This window comes from Eubalaena glacialis, chromosome 3 (assembly GCF_028564815.1).
Source record: "Eubalaena glacialis isolate mEubGla1 chromosome 3, mEubGla1.1.hap2.+ XY, whole genome shotgun sequence".
NCBI classification, from domain to species: Eukaryota; Metazoa; Chordata; class Mammalia; order Artiodactyla; family Balaenidae; genus Eubalaena; species Eubalaena glacialis.
The window spans coordinates 111,431,284-111,445,560 of record NC_083718.1 but is presented as its reverse complement, the minus strand read 5'-3'; the positions used below and the strand labels follow the sequence as shown (position 1 = coordinate 111,445,560).

The 14,277-nt window shown below is 45.2% G+C and overlaps 1 pseudogene; it reads right to left on the bottom strand.

The window, feature by feature from the left end:
• Nucleotides 1–1,961: 1,961 nt before the first annotated feature.
• The window catches only part of LOC133087083 (phosphoglycerate kinase 1-like), a 109,388-nt pseudogene continuing 97,072 nt past the window's right edge, over nucleotides 1,962–14,277 (bottom strand).

Below are 14,277 nucleotides of genomic sequence, written 5' to 3'. Positions count from 1 at the left end.
GAGGCAAGCATATACAGTGGAGAAAAGACAGCCTCTTCAATAAGTGGTGCTGGGAAAATTGGACAGGTACATGTAAAAGTATGAAATTAGAACACTCCCTGACACCATACACAAAAATAAACTCAAAATGGATTAAAGACCTAAGTGTAAGGCCAGACACTATCAAACTCTTAGAGGAAAACATAGGCAGAACACTCTATGACATAAATCACAGCAAGATCCTTTTTGACCCACCTCCTATAGAAATGGAAATAAAAACAAAAATAAACAAATGGGACCTAATGAAACTTAAAAGCTTTTGCACAGCAAAGGAAACCATAAACAAGACCAAAAGACAACACTCAGAATGGGAGAAAATATTTGCAAATGAAGCAACTGACAAAGGATTAATCTTCAAGATTTACAAGCAGCTCATGCAGCTCAATAACAAAAAAACAAACAACCCAATCCAAAAATGGGCAGAAAACCTAAATAGACATTTCTCCAAAGAAGACATACAGATTGCCAACAGACACATGAAAGAATGCTCAACATCATTAATCATTAGAGAAATGCAAATCAAAACTACAATGAGGTATCATCTCACACCGGTCAGAATGGCCATCATCAAAAAATCTAGAAACAATAAATGCTGGAGAGGGTGTGGAGAAAAGGGAACACTCTTGCACTGTTGGTGGGAATGTAAATTGATACAGCCACTATGGAGAACAGTATGGAGGTTCCTTAAAAAACTAAAAATAGAACTACCATACGACCCAGCAATCCCACTACTGGGCATATACCCTGAGAAAACCATAATTCAGAAAGAGTCATGTACCAAAATATTCATTGCAGCTCTGTTTACAATAGCCAGGACATGGAAGCAACCTAGGTGTCCATCATCAGATGAATGGATAAAGAAGATGTGGCACATATATACAATGGAATATTACTCAGCCATAATAAGAAATGAAATGGAGGTATTTGTAATGAGGTGGATGGAGTTAGAGTCTGTCATACAGAGTGAAGTAAGTCAGAAAGAGAAAAACAAATACAGTATGCTAACACATATATATGGAATCTAAGGGGAAAAAAAAAAGGTCATGAAGAACCTAGTGGCAAGATGGGAATAAAGACACAGACCTACTAGAGAATGGACTTGAGGATATGGGGAGGGGGAGGGGTGAGATGTGACGGGGTGAGAGAGTGTCATGGACATATATACACTACCAAATGTAAAATAGATAGCTAGTGGAAAGCAGCCGCATAGCACAGGGAGATCAGCTCGGTGCTTAGTGACCACCTAGAGGGGTGGGATAGGGAGGGTGAGAGGGAGGGAGATGCAAGAGGGAAGAGATATGCGAACATATGTATATGTATAACTGATTCACTTTGTTATAAAGCAGAAACTAACACACCATTGTAAAGCAATTATACTCCAATAAAGATGTTTAAAAAAAAACATAATACCGTTTATACTATCCCTCTAAATAAAATATATAGGCATAATTATAACAAAAGATGTACAGGACTTGTTTGCTGAAGACTACAAAACCCTGATGAAAGAAATTAAGGAAGATGTAAATAAATGGAAAAACATACCGTGTTCACAGCTTTGAAGACCCAACCCAGTAAAGATGTCAATTCCCCCCAAATTGATCTATAGGTTTAACACAATTTCTGTCAAAACCCCAGCAAAATTTGTGTAGGTTTTGACAAGATTATTATAGATATATGTGGAAAGGCAAAGGAATTAGAATAGCTGAAACAATTTTTGAAAAGAAGAATAAAGAGGAAGGAATCACTCTACCCAATTTTAAGATTTACTATATAACTACAGTAATCAAGACAATGTGTATTATGGAGGAATAAATACCCAGACCAATAAAACAAAATAGATAAGCCAGAGATAAATCCACACCAGTACAGCCAACTGATTTTTTTTCCAATGGATATTTTTATTATTTATTTAATAGATCACCAACTTCATCTCCCCCCCTACCAACAATTGGCATTTCATTTTGTTTCCATGCTGAGTGGTGAAACAATGACAAAGCTAATCAGAATAAGCTACTTCATAAAGAGAACTAAGCTAACACAGCTCACTTTCTTTTAACAGGCATAATATAAATATACACACTCTAGAATGTACAATGGTTTAGTCTCTAAGAAATTCAAATGGGAACTTGAAGAATGTAGGCAAATCCAGGGTGCAGTAAAGGTGAGTTGAGATGCCATACAACTATTTAAGGGTTCCTGGTGCTATATCTCTTGGCCACTAGCCAAATCTTGATATGGGGGAAGATATTAGCTAATGCCAAGTGGAGATGCAGGAAGCACTAAGTTGACTTAGGGGCTATGCACAGGAACCAAAAGGCAGGAAAGTACTAAACATTGCTGAGAGCATCCACCACCCCAGGAAGGGCTTTACCTTCCAGGAGCTCTAAACTGGCACCACCTCCGGTGCTCACATGGCTGACTTTATCCTCCGTGTTTCATTTGGCACAGCAAGTAGCAGTGTCTCCCCCACCTATGATGGTGATGCAGCCCCTGGAAGTGGCTTTCACCACCTCATCCATGAGGGCTTTGGTTCCTCGGGCAAAAGCTTCCCATTCAAATACGCCCACAGGTCCATTCCACATGATCTGCTTAGCCCGACCAACAGCCTCAGCATACTTTTTGCTGCTCTCAGGACCGCAGTCCAAGCCCATCCAGCCAGCAGGTATGCCAGAGGGCACAGTGGCTTGGCCAGTCTTGGCATTCTCATCAAACTTATCAGCAGTGACAAAGTCAACAGGCAAGGTAATCTTCACACCATTCTTCTCAGCTTTGGATATCAGGTCTTTGATGATCTTGGATCCCTCTTCGTCAAACAGAGAAGTGTCAATCTCCATGTTGCTGAGCACATTAAGGAAGGTAAAGGCCATTCCACCACCAATAATCATCTCACTGACTTTGTCCAGCATATTATTGATCAGCTGGACCTTGTCTGCAACTTTAGCTCCGCCCAACTTTAGATGGCCAGGAAGGGTCGCTCTGGGCTCTCCAAGGCCTTGGCAAAGTAGTTCAGCTCCTTCTTCATCAAAAAACCTCCAGCCTTCTCTGGCAGATTTACTCCCACCATGGAGCTGTGGGCTCGGTGAGCAGTGCCAAAAGCATCATTGACATAGACATCTCCTAGCTTGGAAAGCGAAGCTCGGAAGGCTTCTATTTTGGCTGGTTCAGCTTTAACCTTGTTCCCAGAAGCATCTTTTCCCTTCCCTTCTTCCTCCACATGAAAGCGAAGGTTCTCCAGCAGGATGACAGACCCAGCAGCTGTGTCAGCACAAGCTTTCTTCACTTCTGGGCCCACGCAGTCCTTCAAGAACAAAACATCCTTGCCTAGCAGAGATTTGAGTTCTACAGCAACTGGTTGCCAGGAGTACTTGTCAGGCATGGGGACACCAACAGGCAGGCCCAGGTCAGCCAACTGATTTTTGACAAAGGAGCAAAAGATACTCAATGGAGAAAGGATAGTTTTTTTAAAACAGAAAACGCTGGAACAATTCAATATTTATAGGCAAAAAAAAAAAAACTTCAAACCAAACCTCACACCTTATACAAAATTAACTGAAAAATGATCATAGATTTAAATGTAAAATTATAAAACTTTTAGAAGAAAACAGAAAACCTTCAAACCTAGGGAAAAAAGAGTTTTAAACATGACACTACAAGCACAGTCCATAAAAGAAAAAATTAAGTTGTACTTCATCAAAATTAAAATCTTTTTTTCTGCGAAAGACCCTGTAAAGAGGATGAAAAGACATGCTATAGACAAGTAGAAAATATTTGCAAACCGCACATGTGGCAAAGAGCTCATGTCTAGAACACCAAAAACTTTCAAAACTCAACACTAGCCATGGGTTGGGAGGTGGGGGGTGGTGACTATAAAGGTGTAGCACCAGGGATATCTTTGTGGTGACAGAACTGTTCTGTATCTTGACTGTGATGGTTGCTACGTGAATTTACACATGTGAAACGATTTTGTAGACTCATATGTAAAACAAAGGAAATCTGAACAAGGTCTGTGCCTTTTACTAATGTCAGTTTCCTGGCTGTGATATTGTCCTGTAGTTATGTAAGTATTACCACTGGGGGAAATTGGGTGACGGTACACACAACCTCTCTGTACTATTTTTTGCAACTTTCTTCGAGTCTATAATTATTTTCAAATAAAAAGTCTTTAAAAATGGTTGCCTGGATGGTCCTTACTGGATGATAATCCTCAGGATAACTGACTTTCTTCTCCCACTGTAGACAACAGATCTTCCCAGGGACGGACTGAGGCTTCTACCTCTTTGTGACTTCCAATATGCTGACCACAGATGCGTTCAATATGTTTCTAAATGACGGCTGTCCTTGACCTCCTTTGGTTCCCTCCTCCTACTGGGATGTCTGCCCCCGTGCCTTTACTTACAACTGCCTGAGGTTTCCATCAGCCAGGCCCTGATGAGCCCCACTTGTTCCAGATTCTTCATATCCCACCAGTGACAGCAGGCTAGTCCGAATGAATATTCCATTCTGTACTATTCTACACCTTCCAAGGGAGGGAAGTTCTTTGAGGTGGGACCTCCTTCTGTCATGTGCACCCCTATATCTCCATCCTCTAGAATAGTGCCCAGAATAGTAGGGACTCAGAAAATATTTATGGACTGAGGGACTGACTATCCATTAAACAAATACAAAAATGAAAAGAGCAGAAACAATCTTGCATGCCAAATTAAATACAAATAGGGCTCTCCCCAGGAAGGAGGCAGCAACCTCCTTTACAAGCATGTGTCTTATTCAAGGCCACCTAACACACATTCAAGGGCCACCTTGTCTGCAGCAATTGCTCCCTCAGGATTCCTACAAATACTGCAAAGAAGGGGCACTGTGCAGTGCCCTCTGTTAATTCTGTTCAAAAGCATTTACTGAGGCATACTGCCTGCAACGGGGATTCAGAGGTGAGCAAAGCCTGCTTCCTGCTCTGAAGAAGTTCCTGGTACAGTTGGGGGAGACAGACACGCAAACAGATCATTCCAATAGGTGAGCCCAGGGTGCTAGGACACTGAGCAGAGTGGAATCCCAATCTAGCCCAGGGGTGACAGGGAAGGTTCCCCAAGGCATAAGACAGATGGGATATGGGCAGATAATCACTCCTGAGAGCATAGTCTCTGTCAGGCTCTGGGCTAAACACCTCGGTGAGCCCTCTACTACACCAAAAGGAAAGTTTATTCTTTCTACTCACCTGAATCTGGAGAACAAGTAGCATTAGGCAGCTAAGAGGACGGGAAAGGGTGCTCCCAGGCCAAGACAGCATCATGAGAAAAGGCAGGGAGGTGTGCTCCACCGGATGTCCAGGGGCCCGCCAGCACAAATCACTTGTATCACTGGGTGACAACTTGACTGTGATTAAGGAGGGAAAGGAACCAGAAGTAGTTGACAGGAGCCAGACCCTGGAAAGCTTCATTTGCTGCTCCCACGAATGCCGATGGCCTTCAGACTGGGCTCTGTGGAAGCCTGGCAATCGCAGGGCTAGGCCACGGTTGCTGCAAATGTTTGGTTCAAATTTCATTCAGAATGTTTTTAGGAGAATGTTGTAGCAGATGCTGTTGGTGCCCTGCCCATATCTCCTGCTCCTTAACATTTCAGGGCACACCTGCACACTCTAAAGGGCCAGCTCTTGCATTTCTTTGATTGAGAGTTTTCTCTGACCACCAGGGTCCACTGTGCCTGGCCGCATGGCTGGTTGCCCACACCCCACAGCCCTCAAACAATGCAGTTGGTTATAAATTACTAGCCTCATTTCCCCACAGGAGAAATAATACTGGGCCACGTGTCCAATGCTGGCTCCCAGAGTTCCCCGGTGGCATTACGCTCTGTTTGTTCATGGTGGAATTTACTCGATGATCTTCCCTTTATTGGCTGCCTTCCCTCCCCATTCTCATGCCCCCAGCCCCTGCAGGAGTTTCCTGGGAGCTCTTCCCAGATAAATAGCTTCATTTAAATCCTTGTGTCAAGGTCTGTTTCTAGGGTAGCACAAATTAAGACACACTCCCCCACACACAGAGAATGTCTCTGTTAGGATTCAAAGAAACTGGTAACAGTGAAGAAAAATACTGGGGAGAACGATACTGGTCGAGGATGAGGTGGAGGGAGATTTATTTGTCACTAAATATCCTTCTTTTACCTTTTGGCTTTTGGATTCTGTCCATGGATTTTTCTATTTTTTTTAAAAAGCTACCCAAAATATGTACTTTAAATCATTAAAAAATCAACTGTAATTTTATATCAACATAGTCACATGTGCTTTATATCAAATGCTAACATATTAGAGACCACAAATGCACTAATTCATGTCTCCGGGCAAATGCTCTTGATACAGTGAGAATTGATCTTTTCTTCTGATTTGGTTCATGATTTTGAATATTTAATAAAGGTGTCACTGATTAGAAAGACTGTAACTCTGTATGGGTGATTTCTTAAAATCCAGGTCTGTGTATGCCCTCTTGCATCAATTTGTACAGATACAGGACCATGGTAAACTGAATAGCCAAATGCAGGCTGACAAAACCTAGGTGATCACATTCACTCCCCACTACGTAATGGTTAGCGGTGCAGTCAGGATAATACTGCATGAGCACCTATCTTAAATTTGAGCTACTTCTGATGTGAATTTTACATTTAACATAAGCAATGAAAGCAGTTAGATATTGTTAATGATTCAATATTAGACTCAACATTTTCTCCTACTCTGTATTCAAGATCTTGGATTTGTTTAATTAAGAGCATCCCGAGATGGCAAGGCAAGATATGCAAAAATAAAATGTAAAGATGTTGCTAGTTTTATTACTTATATCTTGAGCCAAACTTTCTCAACACTGGGCAACAGAAACAAATACAGGAATAAATCGGATGCTGAGGCTGATCTAAAACTGCAAGTGCACCATAATCAAAAAGTCTACAAATAATAAATGTTGGAGAGGGTGTGGAGAGAAGGGAACCCTCCTACACTGTAAGTGGGAATGTAAAGTGGTGCAGCCACTATGGAGACCAGTATGGAGGTTCCTTAAAAAACTAGAAATAGAGTTGCCATATGATCCAGCAGTCCTACTCCTGGGCATATATCCAGAAAAGATGAAAACTCTAACTTGAAAAGATACATGCACCTCAATGTTCATTGCAGCACTATTTATAATAGCCAAGACATGGAAGCAACCTAAATGTCCATTGACAGATGAATGGATAAAGATGTGGTACATATATACAATGGAATATTAGTCAGCCATAAAAAAGAATGAAATAATGCCACTTGCAGCAACATGGATGGACCTGGAGATTATCATACTAAATGAAGTAAGTCAGACAGAGAAAGACAAAGTATATGATATCACTTATAGATGGAATCTAAAAAAATGATACACGTGAACTTATTTACAAAACAGAAATAGACTCACAGACACAGAAAACAAACTTATGGTTACCAAAGGGGAAAAGGGCGGGGGAGGGATAAATTAGGAGTTTGGGATTAACAGATACACACTACTATAGATAAAACAAGGACCTACTGTATAGCATAGGAAACTATATTCAATACCTTGTAATAACCTATAAAGGGAAAGAATCTGAAAAAGACCATATATATATATATATATATATATATATATATATATATATATATATATATATATGAATCACTTTGCTGTACACCTGAAACTAAACTAACATTGTAAATCATCTATACTAAAATAATTAATGAATTAAAAAATAAAAACTGCAAGTGCATCCATGACCATAAATGTCAAATGTTTATGCTTTTGAAAACAGCCTCATTATTCAGAGTGGCTGGCTTTAGAGCAAGGAAATGTTATAAACATATGCCTGTAAAGTACATGTCTACCAATAAAATAACTTCCCATCTTTCTTCTACTGGTGTTCAATGCAATATTTTACTTGAAAAACAAGTTACATTTCCAGATGCTTGGACCTCTGTTGTGGATAACAGTGACCAGTGGAGGCTCCTGGCTAGACCAGGGCTGTGGTCAGATGCGTGTGTTTCAGGCAGGCCACCCCAAAGGCCGGATGGAGAGGGGGTTTCAGGGAGTGAGCCTGAGGTCCTCTGCATCCTGGAAAACCACCTGGGAGGTAGCGGAAAGTCAGGCTGGAGACTGATTTGGCATTGAAAGCTTGACAGAGGGTGGTGATGTCTCGGGTGTGGGTGGGACAGTCCAGGGAAAACGCATTGAATAAGAAGAGAAATAGTCAAGTGTAAGGCCTGAGAAGCAATGCCATGGTGCCACCGACCCGTCTCCCCACAGGCATAAGCACTGACTTCACAGCCAGACCAAAATCACCTCCAGGAGTAGGATTTTGGATTCAACCTCCTTGAATAAGGAGGCCCTAAAATAAAACTGCATATATAGCAGCTGTGCTATAAATGCTTCTTGGTTGATTTATTCCAAAAGACAAAGGATTGTATTACAACAAGAGTCCCATTCAAACAAATTAATCAAAATTTCCATATCATATCCAGACTTGCTTAAATGTGTCTACCTAGACAAAGATAGCAATTGGCACTTTAAAGAAAAATTATTATGATTTTTTTTTAATTGGGAAGGGTCTACATACACCAGCTACTTTTAAATGGGATCTTTTCTCATCAATGAATGAAAGAGAGAAAAAAGAGAGGGAGGGAAGGAGGGAGGGAGGAAGGAAGGGAGGGAGGGAGGGAGGAAGGAAGGAAGGAGGGAAGGGAGGGAGGGAGGGAGGGAGGGAGGGAGGAAGGAAGGAAGGAGGGAAGGAAGGGAGGGAGGGAGGGAGGGAGGGCATAGTTCGTATTTAACCAGGCCCCTCAGAAGCCACATCACGTAGAGGAACATAATGACTACTCCCCCGAACATCTTGGTTTCTTTCCCCACAGCTAATAGTTCATAACTGGACTCTGAATAATTCCTTTCTTCTCTCTCCCCGCCTGCTCCACTCCTGTCCGCAACCCCTTCCTGGTTTCCAAAGCAGAGCCTGGGCCTCCCTGGGTGGTGCTCACCAGCCAGCTTAAGAGAGTCCCCCAGCTCATCTTCTGGGACCCAGCCCCGTGCAGCTACGCCCTGAAGGGTCACAGTGGGGGGCCTGGGGGAGGACCCCGGCCTCCTTTCATGTTGAGTGTGCACTTGCCCTCCTGGTTTCTTTTCCTGGATGGGGATGGAACCACAAAATCAGAGAAATGTCCTCTGCGGAGACGTGATTCCTGTCCTTCCCCTCCTAGGGGGACATCCCTGCCACCCTCACTGTCACTGTGATCCCTGCTGGCTGGACTCTGACCCATGTGGCTAGGCTGGGGACACGGAGGTCCCTCAGGTCCTCTCTCTGTCGCCATTGCTATCTGTGCAAACACTGGTTGAGATGGATGTCACAGGAAGCTTGGACCAGGAAAGAAGTCACAGAAGGGCAATGCTGTAGGGGAGGAAGAGAGGGAGGAGGGTGCTGCCTTGGGGTGAGTGGGGCCCTCCGGAGCCATCCCAAGCACAGGCCTCGGGTCCACAGCTCCACCATCGGGGAGTTAAGGAACCTAAGCTTCAGGGACCCTCGCTTGCATTTCCAAAACCCTGTGCTTAATTTCATATTTGTAATTTCATATTTTTCCTTAAAGAAGGCATTCCCACATTATGAAGACTTCAAGGACCCCCAAACCAGAGCCAGCCCTTGCCACCAGCTGATTTTGAACCACTTTTCTCCTGCTGCCACCTGCCAGGATTGCTCTCCGCACCTGGCCACTGCTAGTTTCCCAAATCACTACTTCCCCCACTCACTGGGTTCTAGGCACTGGTCTCCTGATTCCTTGAACACACCAGGCGGTGGCCAAGGCATCAGGGCCTTTGCACTGGCTGCTCCCCCTTCGTGGAATGTTTCCCAGCTCCCCTCCCAGGTGCTCACCTCCTTGGTGTTGACTCAGGTGGTACATTCTCTGTGGACCTCCCTGTGGAACCTGCTGCTTCCTTCCCCCTGCACTCACCCTTACCTCTTTACCCTGCCAATTTTCCACGTCATTTGTCATCTGTTTACACACTTCAGAATCTAGTTATTTACTTTTTCTGTCCCCCCTACCCTCCCCACACTAGAATGGAAGTTCCATGAAGGAAGGGAAATTCAACATTGGTTTTGTTCATTGGTGAGTTCCTAGCACCTAGTACATAGTACATAGTAGTCACTTGGTTAATATTTGTCTTATAAATGCATTCAGTTGCAGAGCCTGAGGCAAGGACCCTGCCTGCTGTAGTTGGGGGCTGGCTCTGGCCAAATGAGAGAAGGTTGCTTCTCAGAGGTGACTTGGCTTTATGGGCTGGGCCAGGGCCCGGGCCCACAAGCTGAGGCCATGGGCACCAGTACATCCTGAGCCTGCCTGTCTGCTGCAGGAGGCATCGTCTGGCCCTGGACAGTGCTGCCACCTAAGAATGAGTGTTCCCCAGAAACGGTGAGGCTAGGATGGGGAGGGGCTGGAGCATGTGTGTCTCACTGGGGCTGGGAACCGGGGGACTTTCAGGAGCGTGTCCACTCCTACAAAAGTACAGCCAGTTATCAATAGAGCAAAGTGCAAAGATGTTTATTCAGAGCTGGCGCTAATTTCCTGCCTTCGCACATCTGGCAGACACCGGCTGGCCTGACTGCGGGGGGTGCAGTGGTGAAGCTCCCAGGAATGAGGGCCTTGTGTCATTTTAACCCCCGCCCCGAGGACACATCACTGAGTGGTATTTGATCCTGGCGCCGGGAAAAGGGCGTGTGTCTATGAGGTACAGGGAGTGGGTGACACCAAGATGTCCGCGGAGCCCATGATCCCCAGTCAGCTAGTCAGGACCCCCTCCCCCTGCAGACAATGCTGATGACACGATCCGGGTTTTATATAGCAGTTTAGGGTTGCCAAAGCTTTTGTCATAGCCTCTTTCATTTCGTGCTCATCCAAACCTGGAAGAAAGACAGACCAGGAAACATCATCCTGTTTTCCACAGGAAGACCGTGAGGCTGAGTAGTGAAGGGGTGCGGGGGTCACAGAGTCAGCACACGTCAAGACCGGACAGGCTGCACCCTGTCCTGTGTGCTCAGCAACAGGGGCCTCTGACACTCCGGGTTTAACACTGGTGGCAACTATTTCCCAAAACCTCCAAGCCACCTGAGTGCAGAGACTTATCCCTGGGGCTGCATGAGGGGTGAGTCACTCCACAGGCAGAAGAGCGACACTGGCCTCTCAGCACCCAGAGCACACCCGCCAGCTATTCTCTAATCCCTAATGGGCCACGGTGATTACCAAAAAAGAACAAAAACAAAACCACTGTTTCTTTTTGAAAAATGGTCATCAACTGAGAGTCAGTAAAAATTGAAGAGGCAATCATGGGGTGAGGGTGGGGGTGGTAATTTCATGATCAGGAGAAGCATGGCTGTGATGGCAGGAGCATTTGCAGCTGTCTTCTCTTCCGCACTTGCCAGGGGTCAGACCTGGTGCTACGTGCTTGACACATGTATCTCATTTACGCCTCCCAACTGCTCCGTGACTGGGTAATATTGTTATTACCATTTAACAGATAAGGAAACTGAGGCCTAGAGATGCATTCCGTGCTTAAAGCCTTACAAGTGTTAAGTGGTGGAGCCCAGACTCAAATTTTGAGTCTGTGGCAAAGCCTGTGTTCTCAAAGTCTACATCGTATGCATTGTATGGCCCCTCCATGCAAATGTCTTCTAGCAGCTGTGTGGGCTCCCACACTTCTGAAGTCACCCACAGATGACAGCAGTCTCAGACTGCATCCTGTCTCTTCTCTCAATTCATTCTGTCTGTCTCTGTCTCTCTGTCTCACTCTGTCTCTGTCTGTCTCTGTCTTTCTCCTCCCCTCCCCTCTCCCCACTCTTCCCCCTCTTATCTCAGGGCCTTCTTCTCCTACCTTCTCTTTCTTGGGCTGACTGGGAAAAATCAAAATTCTCTCTCCTGATCATGCAGAATAATCCATTCATTCAACAGATGGTTTGGGGTGACTGTTTTGTGCCAGGCCCTGTTCTAGACACTGGGCACATGGCAGTGAACAAAACTGAGGTGAATCCCTGACTAAATGACGTGATCGTGCTTGTGGAGAGATGGACAGAAAACACATACGCGAGGGCAAGTCAGGCAGGCGCTGCTGAGGGGGAAATAAGGCAAGGGGAGGTGGAAGGTCGGGATGGGGCCATGTTTTGAGATGTGGGGATGAGGGGAGGCCTCCCTGAAGACAAGGCATCTGAGCCAAGGCCAGAGTCCAGTGAGGGGGGAGTCATGTGACTGACAAACATCCCCAGTGACGGGAATGAGCTTGGCATTGTCACCAGATTTGGCAAAAAAAGAAAAGAGAAAGAAAGCAAAAGTTGGACACTCTGTTAAATTTAAATTTCAGATAAACAAGAAGTAATTTAACTTGGGACATACTTATACTAAAAAATCATTTGTTGTTTATCTGAGACTGAAATGTAACAGGGAAACCTGTATTTTATCTGGCAACCCTAGCCTTGGATGTTTAAGGAGCAGCAAGAGACCAGTGTGGCCAGAGAGGAGACAGCAAGGCGAGGATGGAGGAAGGTGACGGAGGGGGAAACTGGTAGAGGGGAGGGTGGTTGGTATTTCATGCCCAGAGAAGCCATCCAGATATGCTTCCAGATTTTCCAGTGCAATTTTCTCCCAGCTGTTCAAGAGAAAAACGTGTGCTAAGAGCTGTGAAAGAGGAGATGGGAGAGAACGCATCGCAGGGGGAATTAATCTAGCCTGTGTCATAAAGATGTTTATGTCTGCAGCACCTGTTCTCCAAAGAAGGTGAAACCCCGGGAAACCCCCAGCATCAACGTGATGTTGGTCTTTTACCCAGCACAGAAGCTGGATCCCAAGCAGACTAACTGAAGGGGACGGCATGGGGTGTGAACCGGGAGCCCAGAGATGAAGTAGTAGAAGGTCTGGGGCCTCCCCACCTCTCCTCATGATGGGCTACGGTGGGGAGGTGGAGTTGCAGGTCGGCCAGGCCTCCTGGGCCCCTGGTGGCTGTGGGCAGCCGGGAGTCGAGTACTTGCCATTGGCGGGAGCAGCTGATTTGGGTATCTGAGCTGGGAGGAAACCTTTGGGACTGATCTGAGCTGTAAGTATTAAGGCTGAAAAACAGAAAACACCCTTTGAGGTTAAAATGTAAATAACCCAAGGGGCCTCATCCTGGCTGACTCTGGGATGTAGAGAGCAGCCAGATAGATCAGAGTAGACATTTCAGGGAAATTCCACTATAAACCCAAATACCTACTTCACAGATCACCTTGAGAATTAAATGAGGTGATGGATGTAAAGCACTGGGCTTGGTACCTGTGACATTAAATATTCGATGTCCCTTCTCCTTTCTAACAAAAGGAGTTACCTCCCTTCCCAAGTCCTGGGACCTGCGTGGACCTGGAGGGCCTCACAAAAATAAAAAACAGTGAAACTAATGTTGGATCCCGGGCAGCCTTGAAGCTCAGCACCACATCTGGATCTCTTCCCTTTCCTGTAAATAATCCTCATGTGACCCCATGAGATTAAAGAACATGGCATACAGCAGCTGCCTAATACGTTTTGCTCAGTGAATAGCATGGAAATAAATGGCCTCCTTCTTAAGGTTCTCCTGTAGTTGGATTTCTCACATTCAAACCATCAGAAGAGGAAGTAGAGCCGCCTGAGTGGGGCTATTAGAGAATTAAGAGCAAGCTGTCCCCACCCTTCCCAGTTCAGGGACGTTGCTTCACCGCCCCAGTGAAACGCAGGCCAGGGAAGCCACGGCGCCGCAGTTGCCTTATAAGGACATTCACCAAGCCTGCCAGGTGTGTCATCCCGAAGTCCAAGAGGAGGCCGATGACAGCCCCAGTGAGCCAAGGCCTGGGTGAGTGAAGCAGACTCAGAAAGCCACATGGGTGGCAAGTGAGAGTTTTCTCACTTCCCTCCCCCCTTACATGTTTCCATATGTTTTAAATTATTATCTCATTTACCTTGGCAATTGAGAAAAGGATTTCTGAGTTTAAAAAAAAAAAGGGTCTCATAAGCTATCACTTCAGTAGTGAAGGAAAGTCTCTCTCTACTTTTTTGGAAGGCGTGGAGAACAGGGGCGTGGCAATGAAATAAAGAAAATGAAGGTCTGTGGAGAGATCCCCTTGAGAACTAACACACAGCAGCGCCTCCAAGACAAGACAATATCCATAGTGATAGAGAGCCTCACCACAAGGGCGGCCACAGGGAGACCCAGGCTCCTCCTGTTGTCT